General features: G+C 33.9%; 1 long non-coding RNA gene across 1 annotated transcript; it reads right to left on the bottom strand.

The window, feature by feature from the left end:
- Positions 1-13897: 13897 nt before the first annotated feature.
- On the bottom strand, positions 13898-16714 carry LOC114540393. The gene is made up of 4 exons (XR_003689044.1): positions 16631-16714; positions 16055-16166; positions 14896-14903; positions 13898-14359 (listed from the first exon to the last, which is right to left on the bottom strand). It is a non-coding gene; the product is annotated as an uncharacterized LOC114540393 (long non-coding RNA).
- Between the last annotated feature and the right edge of the window lie 4092 nt (positions 16715-20806).

Here is a 20806-nt window from a genome sequence, read left to right as displayed (position 1 = left end):
GCAGTTCAGAAATTAAACTCGGTTACGCAGTTCCTGGTCCCTACAGTATACGATCGTACTTGTTCAAAATGAAGTTCATTATTTTATTTCAAATTTAAATCCCACTGGCGACTGGTCAAATTATATAGGCGGTCACATTAGTGGCAAGAAGTATACTAGATGCCTATTGCCTACCTGTATTAATTTACATCTAAAGAGAAATAATTATATGCCTATAGCTATAGTTTATACGTAGTATTTTGGTTGCGTCGAATACAGTTTATAATTAAATAATAGATAATCAAATATTTATGAGTAAATGCATGATCATGAGGTTTATCATATCACTGGTAATTCTTTGACTTTTTAAATTTGTATGATTTATTATTTGAGTATATTTGAAATTTTAGTATATTATTTTGAAGTTTTAATTTTAAATTGGTATATCTAAGTATATTTGAAATTCCCTTGCAATCTCCAACCATAGTTTACTATGCCTATATAATATCATATGCAGCCTTTACAAAGAAGAGCAAATCAATAAACGCACTTGTTAAGTATTTATTCATCACTAGAACTAATCAAAGTATACATCTATTTAGGTGCGAGAATTACAGGTGAACTTCAAAGTTATTCACGGTGCAAACGTCTCGTATTTGAATGTAAGGCTATCGCCATCATCCGGTATTATACAATCAATTCCAACTTCGGATGGGATATCATTTACATAAATGAACCAATAGTAATTAGGGACTAGGCTGTTTGGGATACCACATATGGCAGTTATAAAGTCTCCAAGTCCGGGCGAGTATTCATATCTGAACCTGTAGCATGGATGTTCCAATGAAGCTTGCTGTAGTATTGCAAAAGCATTGGTCCCATGAAGCACGTTGACCACCACTGGAGGGATATTGATGGGTATAGGGAAAACAAGGTTAACAGAAACTGAGATAATCTGAAAACCCAAAAAATTGAGTTATTAAGGTAAATAAAAATATATATTTCACAAAATTTAAGTCGTTTCCATTGCATTCAAGCCGAACGACTATATTATATCTACGTGCATGACGATCGATGTCGTTCGACATTAAGCGAATTAAGTTCATTACGCAATCTTGTTTTAAGCCAACCTGATTATTTTTTCGAAAAATAAGAAATAATTATATTCCATAACAGGTATTTTGTTTTGATAGAGCTTCATTGCAATTTTTAATAGTTAGCATTGGGTTAATTTTCTTCACTACTAAAGGCAATGCTGCATGTAGTTCTTTCTTTCAAATGCATGCATGCATGTGATATCTAAACCCAGTGATATAGCCTGCAGACTTCAATTCAGTCGATCTATGGAAATATTTCGGTGATCATTGTCTGCGAAAACAAACAATCCATTTTAAAACAAATGAAAAAAAAAATTATAATGACTATAGCTTAAAGACTCAAAATTTCAGAAGTTTCGTTTCAGGTCTGTATTATGCAGCATGTCCCATGTTGATGGCACTAAATTACCCACTTTATCTCAACTACCAATGCACTTTTTTGCAATGTTCATTATGCTAGACAGCTATATATATTGGCGTGATCACATTCATGTTTAAGATCACAATCAATGACGCAGTAACATACAGTAAGGTGTACTTACCACGTCGTTAGCTACATGTCGCATGTTCAAAACATAAAAAAGAATATCAGGTATTAAATATATATATATATATATATATATATATATATATATATCTATATATATATATATATATATATATATATATATATATATATATATATATACCATTAATATAATTATTCTTTTTTTCAGTTATTGTTTCCACAGGGATTGAACACACATTAGCATGCATAGTGGACAAATCGTAAGGCTAGCTACGGTACTGCTTCTGGGCTAAAAAGGCGCCAAATTTGATGAAGAGACTTGGTATTTTTCAACGAATGAAATAGGTATAGAATTGCGCCTTCAGAATCAAATATATATGTTTAAACTTTCCAATTTTAAAATTGCCCAAACGCCGCAATAATTCTAGCATAATTCTAACGCGAAATGCGAATTATCTTTTACCTGTGTTTGACCGACGAAGGAGATTTTCGACTTTGAGACTGTTCCCTAAAGCGACAGAGATGAGTGCCAAAATGACCACAGTAACCAACATTTCCTTCATTTTTAAATTTCAAATCTATTTGGTAAAGATTAGGAAACATTGTTATATATATACATGTTTTCTTTAGAATACATATATATAATTATAAGCCATGCATGTTATTTGAAAATTGAACGTCAAGCACATGGTTTGAACGTGTAGCATGCGACTTATTGTGCTCCATTGTATTGAACTTGCCTTTATGAACCCTAAACGAAACGACTGTGTTTGCAGAGGAATTAACGTAAAATTTACTTTCAAATATTTCATGAAAATGACTGAACAAATCCGAAACACGTGACTCTTTTAGTACTTACTCTCAGGGGACTATACCTTTGTTTCAACGATCTTCTAACAACAGGTGTTCTTCCTTCACGATTTTCTTCTTGTGGTGTTTCTTCGGCTCTATGCTGTGATACATAATATCAACTCACGATATCTCAAGCCTTTTTATAAACAACAATAACAAGAACGAGGTTGCATCATCATGCATGGCGAGCAGAGCATTCAAACGCGACGTAAGTCGACAAAAGCAACTCCTTGATCATGAGGGTTTTTCCTTTTCCTGCTTTTGTCTCCTAAAGACAGTAACCACTTGTATTCTTAAACTTCGTATCACTTAAATCAGCATGTTTTCCAATCAAACCTGACCAAATTTTTCGCCACGGCGAGGCTTGTCTTATTCCGTAGGCACAGAAAAAACCTTCTGCAGACGTGAGCTATCAAAAAATTTTGTCCGACGAAAGAGATTTTCGACTTTAAAACCAAATCGTTCCCCAAAGTTGGCCGTTGAAGGTCTTTTGATTGGTTTTAAACAATGTTATACAGGATGTCCCAATAAAACCGGAACCCAACTTAATTAATAATGTATTCGATAAAATTCACACTGACCTCGTTATTTTCGACAGTTGTTTTACTAGTCTAAAACTTATCAAAGTTATTATAATCCTGTTTTATATTTTAACTTTTATAGCTATAGAGCGTATATAGATCTTTAACCATTATTATAAAGTGTTTAATCCGGAAATTGGTAAAACCATACCTTTTGAGTAAATTGAAATTGCAGCCGTCCCGGCCGAGAAGTCAAACAAATAATTTTACGAAGGACAAAAAATTATGTTAACATGCATAACGAAGCCAGAATAATTCATCGTTTAATTGCGTCTTAATATGTTTAGAATTTTCAATGTCGTATTTTGCAGGTATGAACCAAGTCTCAATTCTGTGAATGAAATAAAAGATACATATAGTCGTAAACGTAATAATTTTATATAATTATATAGCTGCTCACAAAGTCATTGGTTGAGAGACGATCATGTTATTATTGTTAACGGTATAATTATTGACTTTCAAACGCAGAATATATTAACTATAGATTCGCACATAATGTATTGCAATTAATAGCGTAGCCACCCTGACGATTTGTCCCGTTACACTAATATTCTGGCGGGTGATTATTGACTGTGAAATTAAACAATAAATTTCTGAAGAGATGAATACTTACTATAATTTATATAGACGATATATAATAACTAGAAATTTACATGGCGCGGGACAAAATCGTCAGACTGGCTACGCCACTGTATATATTGGACAAGTTCTACTCAATGTCAAGGAGACCATCGTATGCCACGATTGTAATTTGCTTTCATTCAGTCGCTCGCACTCTTCGAAAGTACCTATAATGTTACAAAATTCCGTTTCCTTTCCTTGATTTTGTCTGCCGGATATATTAGTAATGCACCTGCATTCTTTCAAAACAATGAAAATAGCCTTGTGTCAAACTGTATCTAGCTGTCTCAATGAAGTGTTCTGGGAATGCCTAAAATACCTAAAACGGAAAAACGTATGTATAAAATTAAATAAGGCTGGAATATAGATTAGATTGCACAGAGCCTTCCATAATGAGGAGTAGTGTCGCAGCTCCTCGCAAGAATGATTTTCATTAGTTGAACTTTACAATAAATTTCTGTCTCAACCAATAGCATAGCTTCGTTCTTTAGAAAGCGTAGAAAAGCATTATCCAATTGCAATTGGACGAAAGCATCCGAGAGCTGCGACAAGTCCCTAATGAGAGCATATACAACACTAAAGATCTTTATGAAAGTTTCGCACACTGCATGTGTATCGAAAAAAACGAATTCAAGGGATTTTTTTTGCGAAGGGACATGGGCAACAGTATCTTCAATAGTGCCTTACACAGATAATGCCCCCGTAAATTTGTTCCTCTGCAAAATAGCGGAAATTATTTTGGAAGCTAGGAGTGGTCTAGTTACCTGATATGCACAAGTGCTCTGGAACCATCTAAGAAAAAAGCTATAATTATGTAGTCCAAGAGGAAAGTGGCTCTTGGGAGGTTCCAAATAGACTGCTTCAAATATTGGATGACTATTCAAAACAAAGACCAAAGGGTGCCATGCAAAAAATGGAGCACACAACAGGCATTGACGGTGAACATATAGAAAAGATTTCTGCGACTTGTTGTTTATCTAGATCTATCAACCTCTGTCTATAAATATGTTTCCCCTCCCAAAGATTTCTCGCATTTATTACCTCGTCAAACCAATTTGACAACTCTCAGACCCGTGAATAAAAAAATCAAACCCGATAGAATTTCTTTGCCACGCTGGCCACGCGTGTCTCAGTCAAAACCACGCACTGGGCACAGACACGAAGCCACGAACTATCAGTTGAGCTATTGCCACGCATTGCCTTTGTATGCATGCCATGTTGGATAATACCAGTGTCTCCCAAAGACAGTAATGTTTAATTGTTTATTATGTAGGCCTACGTTCAACGTCGCGCATTTTGGTCGCATCGAATGTAATTCAAACAATAGATAATGAGATGATAATGAAGCTAAAATGCGACGTATAAACGAGACATCATTCCGCTTTACTATGATTCTGTTCCGTATGCATGTTTGTTGTGAACCGGTCGGAATACAGCCGTTTCGACTCCGGAATAATGAGTATAAGGGCTGCTTTCCATTGTCGCGCTTTTTGTGCTTACGTGTACACACGTAAAAGTTTAAAACCCTCGAAGATGTTTCATACTTTTTTATTTTTATGCCAGAAAAAAACACACCGAAAAATCAACAGAATCCAACCCATGCATCTATTCAATCATTGATTTATAAGTATCATTTCATTTCAATGATTTTAAACTTTTGTATACACGGAAAGCAGACTTAATTAATAAGTCGATCGCTTCACTTATGTCTGTTGTCCCTTAATTAGATTTTCCTTATCTTGTTTGATAGTTAGGCCAAAAGGAACGAACCTTCGATTCAAGATGAACAAATACAATGATACAGACTTTGTTTTATGAATATGCAATGGATATGCCATTAATAGTGATGAACTTGACACTTGACAATGGCATTAATAGTGATGAACTTGCAATTGACACTTGACAATTCCATTAATAGTGATGAACTTGACACTTGACAATTCCATTAATATAGTGATGAACTTGACACTTGACAATTCCATTAATAGTGATGAACTTGGCACTTGACAATTCCATTAATATAGTGATGAACTTGACACTTGCAACTTGACAATTCCATTAATATTGATGAACTTGACACTTGACAATTCCATTAATAGTTATGAACTTGACACTTGACCATGCCATTAATAGTGATGAACTTGACACTTGACAATTCCATTAATAGTGATGAACTTGACACTTGACAATTCCATTAATATAGTGATGAACTTGACACTTGACAATTCCATTAATAGTGATGAACTTGGCACTTGACAATTCCATTAATAGTGATGAACTTGACACTTGACAATTCCATTAATATTGATGAACTTGACACTTGACAATTCCATTAATAGTTATGAACTTGACACTTGACCATGCCATTAATAGTGATGAACTTGACACTGACCATGCATAATAGTGATGAACTTGACACTTGAAACCATAGCCATTAATAGTTATGAACTTGACACTTGACCATGCCATTAATAGTGATGAACTTGACACTTGACCATTCTATTAATAGTGATGAACTTGACACTTGACCATGCCATTAATAGTTATGAACTTGACACTTGACCATGCCATTAATAGTTATGAACTTGACACTTGACAATTCCATTAATAGTGATGAACTTGGCACTTGACATTCCATTAAAAGTATGAACTGAACTTGACAATTCCTTTAATAGTGATGAACTTGACACTTGACAATGCCATTAATAGTGATGAACTTGACACTTGACCATGCCATTAAAAGTTATGAACCTGAAACTTGACAATTCCATTAATAGTTATGAACTTGACACTTGACAATTCCATTAATAGTGATGAACTTGACATTTGACCATGCCGTTATTAGTTATGAACTTGACAACTTGAAATTCGATTAATAGTGATGAACTTGACACTTAATGCGACCATGCCATAATAGTTATGAACTGAAACTTGAAATTTCCCCATTAATAGTGATGAACTTGACCCTTGACCATGCCATTAATAGAGATGAACTTGGCACTTGACCATGCAATTAATAGTTATGAACCTGAAACTTGACAATGCCATTAATAGCGATGAACTTGACCCTTGACAATTCCATTAATAGTGATAAACTTGACCTTTGACAATGCCATTAATAGTGATGAACTTGACACTTGACCATGCCATTAATAGTTATGAGCCTGAAACTTGACAATGCCATTAATAGCTATGAACCTGACACTGGACAATTGCATATATATGTATAGGTTATCACATGAGGGGCGAGGTGATATCAGTTTTATCGCTTGAGGGACGATATCATAAATGTCACGAGTGAGCGCAGCGAACGAGGGTCATTTATGATATCGTCCTGAAAGCGATAAAACTGATATCACCTCGTCCCGATTGTGATAACCTGTTTATCACATACTTCCTTTTTTTCTATAAAGCAATCGACATCGACTGAAACAAACCTCGAACTGCTCGAGTCAGCCATCTTTGTTTTGACAGCGGCAAATGCAGCGGGACAAAAAGCGATATCAGTGACAAAAAGCGATATCAGTGACGATATCGTTTTTATGTCACCCTGTTATCGCCCTGATAAAGGCACAAGTATGTGATAAATATATATAATATATAATATATATATATATAATATATATATAATATATATATATATATAAAGATAAAATAAAATAAACTTGGTTTACTTCATAAGATTTTATTCACTACAAACTTGTTTCGTATGACAAGCAACGCTTGCCACACTCATCAGGTGAATTTAAATTTAAATTCACCTGATGAGTGTGGCAAGCGTTGCTTGTCATACGAAACAAGTTTGTAGTGAATAAAATCTTATGAAGTAAACCAAGTTTATTTTATTTTATCTTTATACTAGCTCTATACTTTGGTATATCGAGCACTCTACTCATATATGATTCTAAATACATATTTTAAATATATATATATATATATATATATATATATATATATATATATATATATATATATATATAATATATATTAATAACAAATGCTTTTTATCTGTTGTAGATTGAAGAGTGCTCAACACAATTTTTGTAGAGCGATATTTATTTATTTAATCTTAAAACAGTATTAGCTGCTACTTAAAGTTTCATGCTTCTTAAAATCATCAAGCAACTGTTCATAGTTCAGTTCAGTTTGGGACGCTACTCACTAACAGTTTTTTAACGCACGTGCGTGTCCGTTTGTTTCGTACGCGCTCGTGAATTTTCCCGCGTGGAATTTTTCTGCATGGCGGCATTTCGCGAAAAGTTCTGATCTTGCTTTCTTTAAAAGGCACAACTTTTCCTCCGTACATAGCCTGCAGTGTTTTCCGCCTGCCGAATAAGCTGGGGCACGCTTTAGGACATGACTTGCTCTTTTGTGAGATTTGTCAATAATTTCCAAACTCGTCTTCTTCGACTTTTTGATCACGGATTCTTTCGAATTTTTCCTGTTAATTCATCATTGAAAAAACATTTTTAAAGGAAGGCCGGATCGATATTTGGATAACTGATAAGTTGGACAGCCAGTACAGCTGTTGATATGTCGTAGCGGTATATTTGTTGAAATTCCTTCCCCTGTGGTATAATGGTCCTCTTTAGCAAGCAGCGGTACTGTATGTACTTCTGGCATGCCATAGAGCGATGCATGCAGGTTTGGAATCAAAACGTCTAAATTTCCAATTTTCTGGTTCCGTCATATTGTCCGATTTTTTTATTATTATTATTATTATTATTATTATTAATTTAATTTGATCTCCCACAACGGGCTTTTCAGATCAATTTACAAGCTTAATAGACTATGTATAAAATATATGCACTATTTACAGGTATAAAATTTATTTAAGTATAAATCTATAAGGTACTGTTTAAAAGCATATTTTCTCTCAATTGTTTCTTAAAAATGGTAAAACTACTGATGTCTTTAAATTTACCATCAAGATCGTTCCATAACTTCGTTGCACGGAATTTAAAAGTCCTCTGCCAAGAACTTGTCTTGAAAATAGGTATGTCTAAATCATTCCTGTTTCGTGTTTCACGGTCATGGATGCTAGAACAAGTAGAAAATTTTCTGCTGAGATATCCTGGAGCTATGCCATTAAGGCATTTGAACATTAATAAAAGGTCTCTATAACGTAAATGTACGGCTTTTACAGAGAGCCATCCCAGTTCTTGAACGTGGGGAGTGATATGATCAAACATTCGTGCGCCTGTTATTATTCCTACTGCAAAATTTTGAACCAGTTGCAATTTTTTGATGTTTGAGTCAGATGTATTGGTCCATACTGACGAACATGCAAAATAATTCGCTTAACACCAATGACTCAATAATTAACTTCAAAGTGTCTATCGTAGTTTTAATAGCATTTTTTTGTAGGTCTGATTCTACCTTGGTAGTCGGGTTGCGTCTTTTGTCTGTGATTTTTTTTGTAGACTTCTTGATCTTGTAACATTTCTCGCATCTCATGGTACGTAGTCCGGTCCATAACCACGGTAGCATTTCCTTTATAATTACGATACACTTCCTTGCATGATTGCTTTGTCATTTTTACGATCCTTCATTGCTTGTCTTTCCCTGTCTGTTAGGTTTTGTTTAGTTGGTAGCCTCGCGCATTTCAGTATTCCGTAGATTTCCCCTCGAATACTTTCTTTATCGTTCTCTGTTAGATTATTGATCCCCTCTTCTACGGAAGCAAGTATTTCCTTTGCTGGGATATTCCTAGGTATTATAGCAAAATTCAAACCCTTTCGAATTAAGCAGGCTTATTTCATCACTGTTCAGCTTCCTCTGGGAAACATTTTCTACCCATTTCTTCTTAATGCTTTCCTCGTTATGAACCGCTCACTGTTTAAATTTCTGTTCGTGTGTCTCTCCTTTATAACGTTTATGTGGTGTGAACATGCACCGCTCTAATATCGCGCGGGATAAGACTATATAAAAGTCTGTGCTGACCTGCTTTTCGATTTAATATGACATTTATAGTACGCGCGTGCTGATTGGTCCAGAAGCGTGTTTCTATAACTGTATAGAAACACGGGAATTTTCCCGCCGAACTTGACAAGCGAAGCGATGTAATGAGAATTTGTAATTGAATCGATATATAATATTTGTACAAAATCTTTGAAATTTTTGTTGATTTTGTTAAAATAATCTCTTTAAAAAGCAATTGAAATTTCGCTAAAACTGTATTATTTTTAATACAATTCGTAGCACAATTATGATTACAGTCGAATTTGATAGCTCGAGAGTCGACTTTATTATTGTACCAAGATATAGGACTTTCCTTTGCGACTTCGATCATTCAGCAGAAACGAGTATTATATATAAAATTTCAGCGATGGAAATATATGTTTATTGCATCAGGCGAGGGGGCTTTGCATGCATGTATTTCTAGTTAACAACTGCAAATACGCCCAGCCAACTCTTCTAGCAATCCCCCAACGGTGGCCGTGATAATAGGAAACGTGGTAATAATCGTTTCTCCTTACATCGATGCAGATTATGTAGATGTTCAGTGTGTCTAACCTGCGACAGTGAAATCCGTTCTAATTTCTTTCCCAAATATAATGCTTCATCATCATAGGTGTTTCTAATCCCCGAGCTGGTGCGAAGCACCGGGGGAGGGTTCTAATTCCGCCCGGAGATTAGGAATTACGCCCGGGAATGCAAATGCGAAATGAAAGTTGTCCGCCATTATGTCATGGACGTTGGGCGTTTTTGTAAGTTATGCGCATGCGTGAGTTTAAGACGAGTTTGAACTGGTAACTAACCAGCTTATGATTGGCTAAGGCCTAAATTTTTTTAAGAAAAATACGTGAGTAAATTGACTGTCGTTATAATTTGAATGTTATTTCTTTCACAAAAGCAAATTACAAAAACCTTTTACAGTATTGTGAACAATTAGTTTATATTTGACAAAAAAAAAACACTGAAAGACAATTTCCACGGAAATGTCGGACAATAACCGCATTAGAAAACAGGAGACGACAAGGAAGGGAGTAACGTATGAGGATAGGCGTGCAGAGGGAAAAAAGACGAGCTCTCTTAGTTGGTGAAACACTGGAAAAAAGACAGGCTCGGCTGGCAAAGAACTGGCAAGACAGAATGAAATTGGGAATTAATTTGTACGACGGAATGAAATTTGTTCGCCCTGGGTTTCGAGGGGCAGGCACAGGTACTGTATGATTCATTATATCCACAACAATTGTTTCCGGTTTTTCTCATTTGATGCTACTCAAGAAATATTACATTGTGAGAATGCTCAGTATGGCATTTTGTCTTTTTAGTGTTACTTGGACATATGAGATGTTAGTAAAGTTTAATTGATAATGGTCATGCAGTTAACTGAAGATTTTTGGTAGCCTGGAAACCAATTATTTCTTGATATCATTTCTTGATATTAGGGCGGTGTTACAAATGTGGCCTGCATGGCCACAGGGCAGCGACGTGCCAAACACGTATGTACAGTACCTTATGATTTGTCAACCTCGTACCCAGGGTCTTTTTACCTCCGCTCATCGGACCACGCTGCGGTCTCTCCCTATAACACAGCGAAATTACCCTGGGTACGAGGTTGATGATTTGTCACGTAATGTAAAGTCAGTTGTTAGGTCACTGGTTCACAAACAACATATGGTTGCCCAAAAATGGGTGCCCATTTCATCTATGCTCGGCCTTTGCTTTCGTAGCCTGAACACTAGTGACATTTGGCACAGGTGCCAATTTTAGCCGTGCCGTGCCGATAAATTCACTGTAGTGTAAACGGGGCTATTGTTATTGATTAAATTGTTAAAATTGTTTTAAATTAATATGTAAATTATTTTATTATTCTGTAAATGTTGTATTATTGTAAATTTGTTACATAGTTTGTATTTATATTTTTTTTGAATTAATTTTTTTCCCCGATTTTTGGAAATGATGTTATGGCATTAAGAGCCGGTGAGGGGTTAATGCATGCATGCATTTCTAGTTAGTTTATAAATACTACAAGGGCGACCAGTGAAAGACATGATAAAGTAAGAAACAGGTTTGTATCTGGTCTAAAATTTATTAAAAGATTAAAAGACTAAATTTTCGGCCGCTCCCTGCGACCTTCGTGACAGACTATTTACAAGTTTATTACAACGGTTTATGAAAGCACGGATTTCTGTTAAATGCCACAGCCCAGTATCTGCGATATACATTATATACATATACATATATATATATATATATATATATATATATATATATATATATATATATATATATATATATATATATATATACATATATATACACCCGTTTGCAAAAACGTTGGCCGCAGATAGATATATAGATAGATACCCGAAATCTAATTAGAATTGCATATGTTGTGTAATATGATTGAAATCCCATGCAAATGTAATCATATGCAATTCTAATTAGACTTCGAGTATCTATCTATCTATCTATCTGCGGCCAACGTTTTTGCAAATGGGTGTATATAATATATATATAAATATATATATATATATATATATATATATATATATAATATATATATAATAATAATATATATATATATATATATATATATATATATATATATTGATATATAGCATTTGTAATTAGATGGACTGCATTATAAAAGAGAACGGTATATGGCTTGAACTCTTAATAAACTGATAAAACTGTAAATAGCGTAATAATATATATATATATATATATATATATATATATATATATATATATATATATATATATATATATATATATTTATAAATTTGAGTCTAAATTCCTCAACCCTCTTTAGAAAAACTCCTTGCCTTTGAAATTTTATAATTATGTAACTGGGCTGTGGCATTTAACAGAAATCTGTGCTTTCATTTATGGGCCACCAACCCAGGCAAATAGGAATTTATATAGCTAATAAGAAAAATTGCTGCCCAAAAGGTGCCAAAAATTGGTACCTGACAGACTAAATTTCAAATATTCCCCGTACAAAATTGTTTGGACATGCTTCCTTCTGATTGAGAATCATGCCTTGAAAGCATATATGTATATACATGTATTCAGATTATATATAAAGTACGTTATATATAATAGTGATATATAATAATATAATAATGAGATTATATATAAAGTAGCTACGTTACCGAGGGGGACCAAATTTCCGAACTGCGCATTACTTAATTTTCCTCCCCAGAAATTTTTAATTTGGTGACCTTATAAATTATAGGCTTAGCTTTTATACAAAATAGGAAAGGTTGATTTAGGAAATTAAATGATGATAACCCTAGATGTTAGCCACGTGCACGTTAACAATTTTCGTCTTAGCTCTTCGCCGAGATAAAAACTATAAACTATAACGTATATGTTTTCCAGGGGGCCAAATAATTTTCAAAAGGGGGGCCAAATTTCCTTGGACACCTGCCCCTGAGCAAGACCACGCCAAAGTGCGTACTCCCATCCGGCATCAATGAATCCAGAAAATATATATATTGTCGGGGGAAGCAAAACTTAAATATCTCTGCAATTATTTGGGCTAAAGACCCCGGAATACCACCAAACGATAGCGCGTGAGAAGATTTTTCAAATAGTATATTCAAACCAGCAGATAGTTATAAGCTGCATTTGTCTTAAAGTCAAAATAAGAGTCAAAATGATATAGGTTGCTTTGTTATCCCAAATTATTCACCCATATAGCAACCATATACTTTAGAACTTCCGTATTTTTTCGCTTTTTTTGTTCTCTGTTGTCTTTACATTTCTGAATTTTCATATTATCATTCTGTTATAATTCCGAGTAATTATGAGGGGTAGGATGTGCAAAACGATGAGAGAAATAGGCTAAATAGCGTTTTATAACAGAGGGCCGGGTCATTTGTCTACGCATGCGCTGGTAGAAAATAACGTGTAAATAAACATACTTGTATAAATAAATTTACTGCGATGTAAAAAGGTGATGAAACTTTGAACACGTCATTTAAAATTCAAACTTTATAATTTTCTAAACGACCCAACATGCGTTGCGAAGGCCACTGATGTGGAATTTTTCTTGCAACTTGCAATGAAATTCTACTTTTAAGAGATGAAAATTAGTAAAGAGTCTTCAAAATGTAAGTGTAAGATACGGCATGGAGTGTAATAAAGATAAAAGTTTGGTAGTTGCCAAATTACATCTCAAAAGACAAGAGATAAATTGCATTGCAAGTTGCAGGGAAAATTGCAAAATATAACAGGGCCTTTACTCGTGTTTGAAATTGTATATTGTAATTTTTAATTATACGTCGCACGATAGCGACGCTCAGCAGTCGATCTTTACAATGAAAAGCAATTTAAACCCACTTATTTATTCATTTATCACTATAGTACTGATCAAAGTATATATACATCTATTTAGGTGCGAGAATTACACGTAAACCACAAAGTTACTCATGTCCAGAGCTATACGTCTCGTATTTGAATGTAAGAACGTCGTAATTATCCGGTATAACACAATCAACTCCAACATTGGATGGAATATTATTTAAATAAATGAACCAATTGTATCCAGTCGATGCGTCGTTTCCAAGATCACATATGGATGTGATATAGTCTCCAAGTCCAGGGTAATATGCATATTGGAAGCTGTAGCAATCATTTTGCAAGGAAGCTTTCTTTAGTATTGCAAAAGCGTTGCTCCCAGGAAGAACGGTGACCTCCACTGGAGGGACGTGATTTGGATCCGTGTAATTAGTGAAGACAAGGTTAACAGTAACTGCGATTGTCTGAAAACGGATATATATATATAAATTTTTTTCAAAAAAAAAAGAAATAATTATAAGTATTTTCCCTGCAGGTATATTCTTTGATGAATTTTTTGATACAGTTTCATTGTAATTTTCCATGTAGTTAGCATTGGGCTCTTTTTCTTCACCACTAAAGGGGAGGCAATGCATGCTGTTGTTTTTTTTAATGTGATATCTAAGTTAAAACCAGTAATATAGCTCACAATTTAATCGAGCTATGGTAATATTTTAGTGTTCGTTGCTTGCGAAAACAATCAGTTTTAAAAGAAAAGAGTATTTATAATGACTTAAAGACTTAAAATTTCAGAAGATTCCTTCCTCTCGGGTTCGGATTACGCATGTCGCATGTTGATGGCACTATATCCTCAACATTTATCTGAACTACTAAAAGACTATTACTGTTATAAAAAAATTATGCACTTTCATTATTGTTTCGTTCATCGTTCTATAGGCGTGATCACATTCATGTTTAATATCACAATCAATCACGCAGTAACGTAGTAATGTGTACTTACCACGTCAGCTGCATGTTGCATGTTCAAAAGGTGTGTGAAAATATAAAAAAAAAGATAATTAGGTATTAAAATATACATTCTTTTCTTGTTTTTCAACAGTTTTTCAACATATCACCGGGCAATATTTAACAGTTATTCTGCGAACTCGAGTCGTTTATTATATACACAAGCTTTGTCGCCCTTTCGGTGCATTTTCGTGTGCTATTGTCAACTAAAGCTTGGATTTCTATTTCACTCAACTCCCCAAATCTTTCAACCATTTTGTTTACTTTCTCCACTAGACAGATATGAGCTAATAAGCCAATGAAATTGCAGCATACCTCATATCTGGCGCTTGTGTATATAATAATTGGCATTATATTTAGCTAGTATATAATTAGACGGAGACATGCTGTCACAAGCCGGAAGAACTAATTCCATTACAATGGTAACTTGCTACTAATTAAGGCTCTTGGGTAGGGAAGGACCTAAATTTAACCAGCATCCAAATAATATATATATATATATATATACATATATATATATATATATATATATATATATATATATATATATATATATATGCAATTCAAATTAGACTTCGAGTATCTATCTATCTCTATTTATCTGCGGCCAACATTTTTGCAAATGGGTGTATATATAATATATATATATATATAATATATATATATATATATTAATATATATATATATATATAATCTTTGTGTATATAATAATTGGCATTATATTTAGCTAGTATATAATTAGACGGAGACATGCTGTCACAAGCCGGAAGAACTAATTCCATTACAATGGTAACTTGCTACTAATTAAGGCTCCTGGGTAGGGAAGGACCTTAATTTGACCAGCATCCAAATAATATATATATATATATATATATATATATATATATATATATATATATATATATATATATATATGCAATTCAAATTAGACTTCGAGTATCTATCTATCTCTATCTATCTGCGGCCAACATTTTTGCAAATGGGTGTATATATATATATAAATATATAATATATATATATTATATATATATATATATATATATATATATATATATATATAATCTTTTCAATTTTAAAATTGCATGCCCAAACTCCGCAATGATACTAGTTATTGATTTTAATCTGTCCATACAAAATCCGAATTATCTTCTACCTTTCTTTGACCGGTGAAAAAAATTTCCTGCTGTAAAACTGCTGCCCAAAGCGACAGAAAGTGCCAAAATGACCACAGTAACCAACGTTTTCTTCATTTTTAGGTTTTAAATCTACATTTGGTTAATTTGAAAAGATAACTAAACAATGTTACTCTATATTATATATATATATATTATATATATATATTAATATATATATTGAACTTGAACAATACGAAGGCTATATACACATTTGTTCACAATCAGTTGGTCGAACGTAGAAATACCTAAGGTAAGTAATTCGATCATTATAACGTTGGGAAACGGCTGTTCTATTAACCCAGAGGTCGGCAAACAGCAGGCAAGGTCTAGGGCAACCGCATTTTTAGGTTTTGTATATTTACTATATGTATTTTATAGTAAAAGTTGATCGAAGGCCATGCATTATGCTGAAAGTTAAATGCAAATTAGTATAAATGCAAATTATCATGTCGCAAATTTCTGGTAATGAAAGCAATCTAACGTAAAATTTATTTTAAAATATTTCATGCAAACTAATGTGCAAATTCGAAATACGTGAATCTTTTAGTACTTACTTTCAGGGGATTATCTTCGTTTCAACGAGCTTTTAACCGATCGTTCTTCCTTCACAATTTTCTTCTGGTGCTGTTTCTTTGGCTCTATTCTGTGATAAATGATATCAACTCACGATGTCGCAAGCCTTTTTATAAACAACAATAACAAGAACGAGATTGCATTATCATGCATGCATGCATGGCGAGCAGAGCATTCAAACGCGACGTAAGTCGACAAAAGAATCGCTCCTTGATCATGAGAGTTTTTACGTTTCCTGTTTTTGTCTCCTAAAGACAGTAACCACTTGTATTCTTAAACCTCGTATCACTTACATCAGCATGTTTTCCAATGAAACCTGATCAAATTTTTACCCACGGCGAGGCTTGTCGTATTCCGCAGGGAAAATCTTGTGCAGACGTGAGCTATCATAAAATTTTGTTTAAACTATTTTGTCGCGTTGCCGTTGTATCTATAATGTTCGTCTTTACTGTAACTCTGTTCTGTTTGCATTATAGGAAATTAGAACCGTTCGGAATCCATGCAACAGTCCACATGCAATAAAAAACATAAGTCGTTCGCTTCACTTCGCTATTTTGTGAGGAATTAGGAAACTCCTGCATTCTGTTAACGAAACAGAGACCATGAATATGAATTACCAATGCAATTGTCAGAATCTGGGGCCAGGTATAATACCTGACTCCACAATTAATTGTGTGATTTTGTCGTTTTTAGCACCAAATAAAATACACATGCACTTCCGATTGTTAAATAACCAACTCCAGCCATACATATATACAGCAAATTTTATTACCTATTTATAGCGCTGAGTGACTTTTTCGCCACATATATCACCATGAATATCTGAGCAAGACAACGCCAAAGTGCATGGGTTAACTAAAAACCTATAGTTCAAAAAAAAAGGATAGATTTACTAAAGCTACACGATTTCCGTGCAGTCTCGTTATAATTATATATAACAGCCGAATATTAATTATTGCCTAGATTTTTCATATATTGCAAGCTTCAGAATTAACTTGGTTTTAAACGCAATGTTATAAAGGGTGTCCCAATAAAACCGGAAACCGAATACACATTGTCGGATACATATAATTATTCATAATAATATATATTCGATAAAGTTATATTCGCACTATATGACCTCGTTATTTTTCACAGTAGTTTAAAACTTATCAAAGCTATTACAAACCTGCTTTATATATAAGTTAACTCCTATAGAGCGTCTGTAATAATAACTACTATTGTAGAGTATTTAATCCGGATGCAGTTGGGTAAGCCATACCTATTGAGTCGTTCCGGCCGAGAAGTCATCCAAATAATTATACGAAGGACAATAGATATTATCATGCATAACGAAAGCCAGATAAATCTGGTCTTATTCTGCAGGTATGAACTACAGTCTTAGCAATTCTGTGGATGAATAGTCGTAATATATAATGCTGGTCACAAAGTCAGAGGTTGAGAGACGATCATACTGTGAATGGTATATAAAATATATTGACTTCGAAATGTATGTACATAAAATTAAATATGGCAGGAATATAGATTGGACTGCAGAGAGCCTTCCACAACATTATATAAAGATCTTTATGAAAGAAGAGAATCGCGCACACCGCATGCATGTGTATCAAAAAAACGAATTCAAGGCATTCAGTTTGTCTTTTTGCGAAGGGGACCTATGGGAATCAGGAAAATCAATAGCGCCTTGCACAGATAATGCCACGTAAATTTGTTCCCTTATACAAAATAGCGGAAATTACTTTGGAAGGAGTGGACTACTTGACTGGTGTGCGCAAGTGCTCGGGAACATTCAAAGAAAAAAGCTATGATTATATAAATATATATATATTGTTATATATGCTAAGAGGAAAATGGCTCTTAATTGGGAGGCTCGAACCGATAAGTACCGATAAGTCGTTCGCTTCACTTCGCTATTCTGTTTAGGAAACTCATGCATTCTGTTAAGCAAACATGCAGGGACCATGAATATGAATTACTACCAATGCTATGAACAAGTTCACAACCTCACACAACGTTTTTGTCAGGAAATCTGGGGCAAGGTATAACGTCTTACTCCACAGTTTGTGTGGTTTTTTCGTTTTTAGCTCCAAATTAAGTACACATGCACTTGCGAATAAAAAATAATCAATTCCATTTATACTTATACAGCAAAATTTCATTACCTATTTATACAGCTGATTCACTTTTTCACCACATATATCACCATGAATATCTGAGCAAGAGAACGCAAAAGTGCATAGGTTAACTAAAAACCTATAGTTCAAAAAAAAAGGATAGATTTACTAAAGCTACACGATTTCCGTGCAGTCTCGTTATAATTATATATAACAGCCGAATATTAATTATTGCCTAGATTTTTCATATATTGCAAGCTTCAGAATTAACTTGGTTTTAAACGCAATGTTATAAAGGGTGTCCCAATAAAACCGGAAACCGAATACACATTGTCGGATACATATAATTATTCATAATAATATATATTCGATAAAGTTATATTCGCACTATATGACCTCGTTATTTTTCACAGTAGTTTAAAACTTATCAAAGCTATTACAAACCTGCTTTATATATAAGTTAACTCCTATAGAGCGTCTGTAATAATAACTACTATTGTAGAGTATTTAATCCGGATGCAGTTGGGTAAGCCATACCTATTGAGTCGTTCCGGCCGAGAAGTCATCCAAATAATTATACGAAGGACAATAGATATTAATGCATAACGAAAGCCAGATAAATCTGGTCTTATTCTGCAGGTATGAACTACAGTCTTAGCAATTCTGTGGATGAATAGTCGTAATATATAATGCTGGTCACAAAGTCAGAGGTTGAGAGACGATCATACTGTGAATGGTATATAAAATATATTGACTTCGAAATGTATGTACATAAAATTAAATATGGCAGGAATATAGATTGGACTGCAGAGAGCCTTCCACAACATTATATAAAGATCTTTATGAAAGAAGAGAATCGCGCACACCGCATGCATGTGTATCAAAAAAACGAATTCAAGGCATTCAGTTTGTCTTTTTGCGAAGGGGACCTATGGGAATCAGGAAAATCAATAGCGCCTTGCACAGATAATGCCACGTAAATTTGTTCCCTTATACAAAATAGCGGAAATTACTTTGGAAGGAGTGGACTACTTGACTGGTGTGCGCAAGTGCTCGGGAACATTCAAAGAAAAAAGCTATGATTATATAAATATATATATATATATTGTTATATATGCTAAGAGGAAAATGGCTCTTAATTGGGAGGCTCGAACCGATAAGTACCGATAAGTCGTTCGCTTCACTTCGCTATTCTGTTTAGGAAACTCATGCATTCTGTTAAGCAAACATGCAGGGACCATGAATATGAATTACTACCAATGCTATGAACAAGTTCACAACCTCACACAACGTTTTTGTCAGGAAATCTGGGGCAAGGTATAACGTCTTACTCCACAGTTTGTGTGGTTTTTTCGTTTTTAGCTCCAAATTAAGTACACATGCACTTGCGAATAAAAAATAATCAATTCCAGTTATACTTATACAGCAAAATTTCATTACCTATTTATACAGCTGATTCACTTTTTCACCACATATATCACCATGAATATCTGAGCAAGAGAACGCAAAAGTGCATAGGTTAACAAAAAACCTATAGTTCAAAGCAAAGGATAGATTTACTAAAGCTAGCATGATTTCCGTGCATTCTCGTCATGATAATATAACAGCCGAATATTAATTTATTATTGCCTAGTTTTTTCGCATATTGCATGCTGGCAGAATTAACTTCTTGTTTGAACATTGAAGGTTTTTTAATTGGTTTTAAACAACGTTATACAGGGTGTCCCAATAAAACTGGAACCCGAATACACATTATCGAAGACATATAATTATATAATATATGAATTCGATAAAGTTATATTAATTTGCACTATATGACCTCGTTATTTTTCACAGTAGTTTAATTAAAACTTATTAAAGCTGTTATAATCCTGCTTTATATTTTAACTCCTATAGATTGTCTTTAACTAACTATCATTGTGGAGAGTTTAATCCGCAAATGCCTGGGTAAAACCATACCTTTTGAGCCGTTCCGGCCGAGAAGTCATCCAAATAATTATACGAAATAAAGACAATATATAGATATTATCATGCATATCGAAA

The sequence above is a fragment of the Dendronephthya gigantea genome, unplaced genomic scaffold (genome assembly GCF_004324835.1).
Source record: "Dendronephthya gigantea isolate DGI-Jeju-01 unplaced genomic scaffold, DenGig_1.0 000233F, whole genome shotgun sequence".
Lineage (NCBI taxonomy): Eukaryota > Metazoa > Cnidaria > Anthozoa > Malacalcyonacea > Nephtheidae > Dendronephthya > Dendronephthya gigantea.
Note: the sequence above shows the minus strand (reverse complement) of the source record. Positions and strands in the feature narration are given on the sequence as shown.